The 10,502-nt window shown below is 44.8% G+C and overlaps 1 long non-coding RNA gene across 1 annotated transcript; it reads left to right on the plus strand.

Annotated features, from left to right (window-relative positions):
- The first annotated feature begins 1,348 nt into the window (after window positions 1–1,348).
- LOC310686746 lies at window positions 1,349–10,246 on the plus strand. The gene is made up of 3 exons (XR_014516085.1): window positions 1,349–1,644; window positions 5,439–5,711; window positions 9,897–10,246. It is a non-coding gene; the product is annotated as an uncharacterized lncRNA (long non-coding RNA).
- Window positions 10,247–10,502: the final 256 nt, after the last annotated feature.

The following is a 10,502-nucleotide window of genomic DNA, read 5'->3' on the forward strand; positions in this document are numbered from 1 at the left end:
AGCTTCTGTAAATTCGGGATGTCCCTGGAAAATAGGGAGACTTGGAGGGTCTGTAACCATAAAAGGCAGAATAGGGACTCAGATGCTATTAAGTGTTCCTCATGCCTTCTTTCTGCAAAGCAAGAGAATTTTCTTATAGGTCAGCACTGAATGTCTGTGTACGGTAGAACAATGATTTTTCTAATTTAGCTTTCTTGGCATGCACTGTATGTGGGATTGAATGGAGATGTACAGCCCCCACGCACGCACAGAGCACATACCAGATCAATACTTCAATTTTACAGAATGATTTTTTCCCCACAACAGTATCACATAATCTGCTTTGTGCCTCCCTCTTCCGCCCCATCAAATCTGTAACTTTTTTTAAGCCGCTTTGAAATCAAATAGTCATTTCTTTCTCCCCTTAGATGCAGTAATCATTTTCCAGGTGTTGCACATTACAGCTGGCATGGTTCAATATGGATGGCGTGCGGCAAATGGCAAAAGAAGTCCTCCACACTTTGTTGTTCTTCTCTGACATTTCCTGGCCAGCTCTCCAAAGAAATCCCGCAGTTTTTCTTATCTTGGAGTCTGAACCTCCGGTCAGGCCGCAGGGAGAACAAGCTTCAGGAATAAAACTACATGGAACTCCTAATTATTTTTCATACTAGTGAAAGGCCCAACAAGTTTCCCTAGCTAGCAGGAGAAGGAGGTTTGGATCAGGCTATTTTTCAAAGCAGAGTCCAGCCATTTCCAACCTGAACACTGTCTCCAGGCCCTGAAGAGTGTGGGATGTGGAACACAGCAGTCAAAATAAAAAAATTCCTTCCAGTAGCACTTTAGAGACCAACTAACTTTGTTATTAGGGATGCGGGTGGCGCTGTGGGTTAAACCACAGAGCCTAGGACTTGCTGATCAGATGGTAGGCAGTTCGAATCCCCGCGACGGGGTGAGCTCCCGTTGCTCGGTCCCTGCTCCTGCCAGCCTAGCAGTTCAAAAGCACAAAGTGCAAGTAGATAAATAGGTACCGCTCCGGCGGGACGTAAAGGGTGTTTCCGTGCGCTGCTCTGATTCGCCAGAAGCGGCTTAGTCATGCTGGCCCACATGACCCGGAAGCTGTATGCCGGCTCCCTCGGCCAATAAAGCGAGATGAGCACCGCAACCCCAGAGTCTTCCACGACTGGACCTAATGGTCAGGGGTCCCTTTACCTTTACCTTAAGTTTGTTATTGGTATGAGCTTTCGTGTGCATGCACACGAAAGCTCATACCAATAACAAACTTAGTTGGTCTCTAAGGTGCTACTGGAAGGAACATAGCAGTCAAGTACAACATTCCTAGAGTGGACGTGCTAGGGGATGCTTTGTACCAGCCAGGAGAAAACTTCCTGTTTCCTCCTTAGCGGGGACAGACTTCCTCTGCATGTGACTAGAGGTGAGCCTGGTCTAATCTGGCCCTCTCTCTGCCCAGGGAACAAGAGCAGGACAGGGAACACACCTCTCTTTCTCTTTCGGCTCTTCTCCATTTTGTTTTTCTATGTGTGAGGAGAAGTGACTGCTTGTTCGCAGTCACTTAGGAACAAATTCCCTTATAGAATAGTTCCACAGGTGTATATACTTTTGTAACCTCAGTCTGCCTTCAGGGATCCAACTGTGAACTGAATGAATGTGAGTAAACTACTTTTATATTGACTTTAATAAGATTGTCATGTTTATTGTTTTCAAGAGGGACAAGAAGGGATCTTACCAGGAATCCTATATTTAGAGGCTAAAACTAGCCTGCAACAAGCAAACTGCTGTGCCTTTAAAAGGGAATGTTTAGACTCTGCTTAGATATAGAACTTGCTAACACAAGTTAGGAAGGATATCATTAAACAATATATCCTCTCCTGCCTCCCTGAACATTCCCACAAGGAGGAGGTGAGGAATATTTTCCTTCCCCCTGTTCCCACAACCCAGGGGAAGGTGTCTTTCCTACTGCAGATGTGACTCCCATATTTTGAGGTGGAAATCCTGGAAATAGAGGTTACCGTCTGAGCTGCGCATCAGTGCAGTTGGGACTTGGTCCGTTGCTGCTGTGGGGTTTGGGGAAGAAGCAATACATGGTTTGAACACAACCTTCCTTTATTGCAACATAACTAGGCTGAAGGAAAAGCTTCCCCCAGCAGCTAGAACTGGAAGAGAACTAACAGAGCCCAATCAGACCAGAAAGCACTAATTTAAGCCAATGGTTTACACAAAACTCCTCCCACGTAGGTTACAGGTTCTTTCATCCAAGGAGGGAATACTCTTTCATATTGCTGTCTCTGCAGTTCACTGGCATGAGCAGCCATCTTTGGCGGCTGAATTTCTGCAGCAACTGGCAAAGATTATCATTGATCACTTCACTGTGCTGGTCTAATGAGGTAAAGGAAAAGGTAAATGACCCCTGGACGGTTAAGTCCAGTCAAAGACGGCTATGGGGTTGTGGTGCTCATCTCGCTTTCAGGTCGAGGGTGCCAGCGTTTGTCCACAGACAGCTTTCTGGGTCTTGTGGCCAGCAGGCCTAAACTGCTTCTGGTGCAACAGGACACCATGCCAGAAGCCAGAGTGCACGGAAATGCCATTTACCTTCCTCCTGCAGCAGTACCTGTTTATCGACTATCACTGGTGTGCTTTCAAACTGCTAGGTGGGCAGGAGCTGGGACACAGCAACAGGAGCTCACCACCATCGCAGGGATTTGAACTGCCAACTTGACTGGCAAGCCCAAGAGGCTCAGTGCTTTAGACCACAGTGCCATCCGCAACTGATGAGTCCTCAGGTAGTGCAGTAGGAAAAGCAACTACAGGAAAAGCTCAGGCCTGGATAGCTCAGTTGGTTAGACCATGGTGCTGAGAACACCAAGGTTGCAGGTTCAATCCCTGTATGGACCAGCTGCATATTCCTGCATTGCAGGGGGTTGGACTAGATGATCCCCAGGGTCCCTTCCAACTCTACAGTTCTATGATTCTATGGTTGCTCTAGTCTAAAGGATGCTTCTGCTGATGTCACTTTGAGAGGAACCGCACTCCCATCAGGAAGGATGGACTGATTTATTTTTTTCCAGAACTACTGTACAAGTAGCTCACAACTTATGCACATTTAACTTGCATGCAATCAGCTTTACGTGCCTGGCAAAAAATAAAATAAAATTTAAAAGGGGGCAAAAAGGGGGTGGACACCCAGGTAATAAGACTTGGAGACTGTGAGCTGAGAGTCACCTGCCTTTTAAGAGAGGCCTAAAAAACAGGGCTCAACAATGCAAGCCCTCCTTCTGAACTGCTCCAGAAGCCCATCCTTCTCTTTTCTCAGAGTAAGACACAGTGGTACCTCGGGTTACATATACTTCAGGTTACATACGCTTCAGGTTACAGACTCCGCTAACCCAGAAATAGTACCTCAGGTTAAGAACTTTGCTTCAGGATGAGAACAGAAATCGGGCTCTGGCGGTGCGGTGGCAGCAGGAGGCCCCATTAGCTAAAGTGGTGCTTCAGGTTAAGAACAGTTTCAGGTTAAGAACGGACCTCCGGAACGAATTAAGTACTTAACCCGAGGTACCACTGTATAAAGACTAGCCAATGCCAAGCTCTGGAGCTGGCCCTAGGAGCCAGCATTAGCTTTCTCGAAACTTCCTCTTATTCAGGAATTGGGGGGGGGGGGGTTTAACATGCGAAGCAATATGATTGCCTTAACTGCTTCTGACATCCATAAAATCTAATGCAGTATAAAGTCATTTGATCTGAATTATCAGATTATAGAGAATGCTTCTCTAATGTGATGCCACAGATGAGGTAAAGAATAATAAACCCATCCATTAATTCCCTCTGTCACCACTTAACAACTCCCACTCCCAGGCTGCGCTGCCTTAACACTGTCAATATATGCTGCTAGATTTGCCTTGCATTCTCCACTCACGAGAAACAAGCAAACAACTATAACTCTGTAGCTTGAAAATACACAGACATGCACTGCAGAAAATAAAATGTTTCAAAACAAAAATTTAAAGGGAAGACAGGCATGATGAAATGCCCTCCCATCAGATGTCAATGAGATAAATAACTACAACTTTTAGAAGACAAGGCAGCCCTATATAGGGACGTTTTTAATGCTTGATGTTTTATTATGTTTTTCTATCTGTTGGGAGCCACCTAGAGTGGCTGGGGCAACCCAGTCAGATGGGCAGGGTAAAAATAAATTACTATTACTGTCATTATTATGTCAAGATAGCACGATGGCACAGTTGTTCCGCTGTACATACTTGCAGTTTTTTTAAAAATACATGTACTGTTTTTCACCTGGGGATGAGCTCTGAAGAACAACGATACTGTAGGTTTTTAGCAGGGTTCAGTTTTCAATTGGGTGTTTGTAAAGCAGATGTGGTAGGCCTCAAAATTAATGACCTCATGTTGCCCAAGCACTCTTCGTTAAGTTGTGGGAGAACATATCAGACGACACAGCGATTCTTCAAACAGCTCTTCTTTATTCAGAGGCCAGAACAGAACTGAACTGAAGGGCTCAGTCAGCCTGCTTATATAGAGCTCCAGTACCTTGTTACTGTAACAACTTTCTAAAACTATCCAATCATTGAACGTCACTTTCGATCCTTCATTTGCATACAAACTATCCAATCACTGAACGTCACTTTCGATCCTTCATTTGCATAACTATCTACAGTATCCCCCTGCTGGCCCAAGGTGAGAACTTCAGTACATAACACCCCTCCCCACCGAGATAAGGCATTAGTTACAATCGTAATTGTTTCCTTATATACAGCACTACACGTAATGGTTCAATTAGGCACAAAAGCATATCGGTTACATTTCACATACTTCCACATACTTAGACCAACAGTGATACATGTCCAACAGCGGATCCAGGGGACTTGGTTTCAACGCCACCTAGGGTCACACCACAGCCTCAGCAAGAATTGGGTGGCCCCCCGGACTTGGCTACCAGTCCCCGGCGGTCTGGCAGAGTTTCCAAGCGCCCAACTTATTTAAAGGACTATGTTGTTGGACATGCAAATGTTCCAGGGTGCTTTACATACTCAGTTCAAAAGGGACACTAGCCAGGTCTCTTGAGTCTCATCACTGCCCCATATGAACTCAAAACAGGGGCTGGAACTCACTAACTTTTCAAGGATCTTTCAGGGAAGCTTGTTGGCCATTAGCTGTTTTTGTTGGGGGTTGAAGAACTTTTTCCAAATTCAAGGATCCTCAGAATTCCCTGGAGAGCTCCTCATTGCGTAAACCACATCATTCGTCCAGAAGTGAGCTTGAAAACCCTGGTACGGAGAACAAAATGGGTACTAAGAAATCAGAATGCAGAAGTTGGCCACGCCTGGTTTAGGGGAGTTGACCAGAAACCTGGCAGCCCCATTCCTCTTTAAATTTTCTATGCCTCTATGAATTTTATGGCAGATGTTTCTTTTCTGCCGTTTCAGAAGTGTTTGTTAGCAGTGTCATGAAAAAGAACATCAGCACTTCACATGGACGCAAACTGGAAAAGACCAGCAGGAAGTTCTGCACAGCTACCCCAGGACTGAAAGGCAGGTTCCACCTCTGGGTGTGAGTGGTGAGCAGAGAAGAAACCCTTCAGTTTTCATGCTGTGACAGGAACTAGCACAGGAAACCCTCAACAGGTATGCAGTCTGCAGCTAACAGGCACCAACGGAGAATTAAGCAACTAATTAGTAGCTATATTGTGGAAAATCTAGGTATGCAAGGTTGTTCTTCCCTTTTCATTTCTTGATCCAAAGCTGTCAGGTGGTAATAATAAAGGCTGCTCTTCTGAGACAGTTCACTCCTTTGTTTTTTTAAGCCAAAGAGGCTGCAACTTTTCTCCCACACCCCAAAATTTTTATGGTGCCAGTCTTTTCATCTTCTCTCAACAGCTACACTCAGCAGGACTGGGCTAATTATTTTCTTCCCACTGTCTGTACAAATCTCTTCTTTTTTTATTGTCAGCATGCTGATGGTCCAGATCAGAGATTTAACTTTGTAGTGGGCTCCAAAAACCTTCTCACAGGCATGTCTCACAGCTTGGAAAACGTTGGCAAAATTTATACCCCCAAAGGTGGTCTAGAGGCCTGATCTTAAATAAAGTAAAGTAAAATGGACAGTAAATAAGGAACTGAGGTAGCTCTGAATATTGGAGTCACTGGAAGGGCTTCTTGTTCTGATATCAGTGCAGGAAGCAGGGAATCCAAGTTAGATTGCACTTTCTGCAAGGATTTGAAGACTGGATTTCTACTTCCTTCAAGCTCAGCCCTCTTTCATTCCTTGCACTTGACTTCTTGCTAGCATAAATAAAATTGCAGCCAATGTCTCTCTCAATACACAAAGCTTTTGTGTACTTAATTAGACCATGACACTGATACCAAGAACTATGTAGTTCTGGGTACACCTGCATACTGCAACCAACACACTAACCCAGTTTGGAAAGCTCTGAGCTAGGCTTTCGAAGAGAACACACCCAAGAGGGCAATGGGCTTTGCTCTGCAGCAAAAGCAGCCCTACTTTTCAGCTACAGACTCAACGCCAGTTAGCTCATGTTAATGGCCTAGTAATCTTCTGTGCACATCTCCTTTAAAGAGTTGGCCATAGTAAGAGGGCTACTTTTTGAAACCAAATGCAAATACATCAGTAACACCAGTTTTGAACAGATTGCCCGAGGTGTCTCTGATTCACAGTAGAGAGAGAAATACTCCAATACCAAGTCACAATAAGCAAAACTTGGGGGTTTTTTGTGAGTGTGCACACTTTATTTGAAATATTTATTTTTGTGCACTTTTTTGTCCAACAGCCTATCTCTTAAGGGTGGGAAATTATTTCTGAAGAAGCATCTTTTGATTGGTTAAGTTTCAAATGAAAACAATCCATGAGGAGAAGCAGTTTTGGGAGCATCAGGAAGATTAAAGCAGAAGGCTAAGAAATATCCAAGTCCTAATGCTTTGCACTAATGGGATCATTAATGTTACCACTTTGGTTTACTACCTTAAAATGATTTTATCTCTATGAGATGTGACACTGCTGTCAGGCGTACAGCAGCTTCCTGTAATTGGATACATATGAAAGCATCAAGAGCAGAACTAATCCAGCTGATGGTTCTGCTCTGGCAAAAAAGAAAAATAATCCTTTTGATATCTGATTTTTTAAAATGGCTTTGGGCCATTTTGGAGGGAATAAACAAATGCAGAAAAGAGCTGGAATGATAAACATTTATTTGTTGTTGTAATTCTTTTTCATTTTTACCACCACTAAGTGCATACCCTCAGTCTCAGAAAAGCACAGATTAGTTGCCCAGTAACATACTTCTTAGTTGCCCAGTAACTTCTTCTTAGTTGCCCAGGGACACGGATGGCGCTGTGGGTTAAACCACAGAGCCTAGGACTTGCTGATCAGAAGGTCAGCGGTTCGAATCCCCGCAATGGGGTGAGCTCCTGTTGCTCGGTCCCTGCTCCTGCCCACCTAGCAGTTCGAAAGCACGTCAAGTCCAAGTAAATAAATAGGTACTGCTCCAGCGGGAAGGTAAACGGCGTTTCCATGCGCTGCTCTGTTTTGCCAGAAGCAGCTTAGTCCTGCTGGCCACATGACCCGGAAGCTGTACGCCGGCTCCCATGGCCAATAAAGTGAGATGAGCGCCGCAACCCCAGAGTCGGTCACGACTGAACCTAATGGTCAGGGGTCCCTTTACCTTTACTTTAACATACTTCTTATATTAAAGAGTTATCCTCAGAATCAGAGCAATTGTTTTTTCTCAATACAAATGTGAGGGTTATTGAGCCTCCTCTACCTTTCTTGGCCTGTGTAAGCGAAGCATAGAACCATAGAACCATAGAGTTGGAAGAGACCTTGAGGGTCATCATCCAACCTCTGCTTTAAAACCCCCAATGAATGAGAGTCCATCATCTTCTAACGGAGTCCCATTCCACTGTGAAATAGCTTTTACCATCAGAAAGTACCAACCAATATTTAGTCAGAATCTCCTTTCTTGTAACTTGAAGCCATTGATTCAGGTCCTCATCTTCCGAGCAGGATAAAAAAAGAAGCTTGTTCCATCTTCTATGTGACAGCCCTTCCGATATTTGAGGGTGTCTATTATGTCGCCTCTTTTCCAGGCTAAACTTACCCAACTCCCACAGCCGTTCCTCATATGGCTTGGTTTACACACCCTTGAGCAGGGGTAGGCAAACTACGCCTTCTCAATCCAGCCCACAGACAGTCCGGGAATCAGCATGTTTTTACTTGAGTAGAATGTGTCCTTTTATTTAAAATGCATCTCTGGGTCATTAGTGAGACGTGCCTGCTGTTTTTACATGAGTAAAATGTGTGCTTTTATTTAAAATGCATTTCTGGGTTATTTGTGGGGCATAGGAATTTGTTCATCCCCCCCCAAAAAAAAATATAGTCTAGCCCACCACGTGGTTTGAGGGACGGTGGACCGGCCCCCTGCTGAAAAAGTTTGCTGACCCCTGCCCTTGAGCATCTTCGTTGCCCTCTTCTGTACATGTTCCAGCTTGTCAATGTCCTTTTTAAATTGGGGTACCTAGAACTGGACACAGGACTCAACGTGAGTTTTGACCAAGCCAGAATAAAGGTAAAGGGACCCCTGACCATTAGGTCCAGTCGCGGATGACTCTGGGGTTGCGGCACTCATCTCGCTTTACTGGCCGAGGGAGCCGGCGTACTGCTTCCAGGTCGTGTGGCCAGCATGACTAATCCACTTCTGATGAACCAGAGCAGCACACGGAAACACCATTTACCTTCCCACCAGAGCAGTACCTATTTATCTACTTACACTTTGATGTGCTTTCAAACTGCTAGGTGAGCAGGAGCAGGGACCGAGCAACGGGAGCTCACCCCGTCGTGGGGGTTCGAACTGTCAATCTTCTGATCAGCAAGTCCTAGGCTCTGTGGTTTAACCCACAGCGCCACCCGCAGAATAGAGCAGCATTATTCCTTCCCTTGATCTGGCCATTAGACATCTGTTGATGCAGCCTAGAATAGCATTAGCTCTTTTTCTTTTTGCTACTACATCCCACTGTTGACTCATGAAAAGCTTGTGGTCCACCCAGACCCCTAGACGCTTTTCCAATATACTACAGGCAAGCCAGGTGTCCCCCGTCTTATATTTGTGCTGCTGGTTCTTCCTGCCTAAGTGTAGAACCTTACATTTGTCCCTATTGAAATCCATTTTGTTACTTTGGGCCCAGTTCTCCAATCTGGAATCCCAGTTCTGTCTTCTGCGGCATTGGCTACCCCTCCCAGTTTGGTGTCATCTGCAAATTAGATGAGCAGCCCCTCGATTCTTTCAAATGCTCAGGAAATGATGGGAAACAGTGGGCAAATATGCTATAGATCAGGGGTGGCTTCCAGACATGGTTGGGCTCCAACTCTCACCATCCTTGATTATTGGCCACTCTGACAGAGACTGACCCTGGGGGCCACAGATTAGCCACCCCTGCTGTAGATCTGTGGCCTGAGTCCATCCACCTGTGACTAATCCCTTACTCTCCAGTGATGTTACAACTCCCTGCTGCCTGGGAAGGGTGTTAGTTCCCCTAGAGCAGGAAGGAATAAGTTTAATGTGCAGCATATGTTGTAGTCTGGTGGCAGGGGGGAAATCAACAGTCCCCTTTACAAAACAAAATCAGTGACTCTAATGAGCTTGGGATGAGGCTGATGTCTCTCTGCTTGTTTCTGTTTGCCTTGCTTTCTCTAAGAGGGATTACAGGATCACATCTGACCATGCAATGTATGAACTGCAATTTTCAAAAAAGAGGAATTCATGGAAATTAATTTCTCATCTGAGGATGCTGAGTGTAGAGAATAGCAATTGCAGAGTACTGATTGCAAACATTATCTCTTCTGTCTTGATTTTCCTTGTTCTCCCCCCACAGCCTTCAATCAACATGACTGAATAGAAACCTCAGTGTTCAGTATCACAAGACATGAACTGGCACTTAGTCAACAATGCCTTGTGTTCTGTCAGCAGGCTTCATGCCTGGTTCTCATATTACCTTCTCTTTCTGCATCAATATGTATGATGATTAGCAGTAAAATAACAAAGTGCTTCCTTCTCATCATGATTCTCTCCTCTTTTTGAACCCCTGCTGTGGATTTACATTTTTGTTGTGTGGGTAATTTTGTCACCTGAGCTTAGTTTTGTAAACGGAGCACATTTTAAATGCACAAAATGCTAAGAATCTGGTCGTTTCTTAGCATGGCAAGATCTGTAAGGCAAGGTCAGCTTACCATCTCCTGTGGCAGGTTTTAGATACCATTAAGAGCAAAAGGGACAAAGGAATCTGGTCCACTGTTTTGCTCTTGTGCAGCTCATTTCAAATTGGCTTCCCCAGGAGAGCTTCATGATAGCTTGTGCGCCATGTTAATTAGTGAGAGGAAGATGCAATGCAGATGGATTGATTGATTTTGCCTTGCATTGTTTTTAGTTGATAATGCCAAAAGACAGACTGGCCAGACAATAGGTATCCCCCCCCCCTTGA

This window comes from Podarcis liolepis (genome assembly GCF_965112155.1).
Source record: "Podarcis liolepis genome assembly, chromosome: 9".
Lineage (NCBI taxonomy): Eukaryota > Metazoa > Chordata > Lepidosauria > Squamata > Lacertidae > Podarcis > Podarcis liolepis.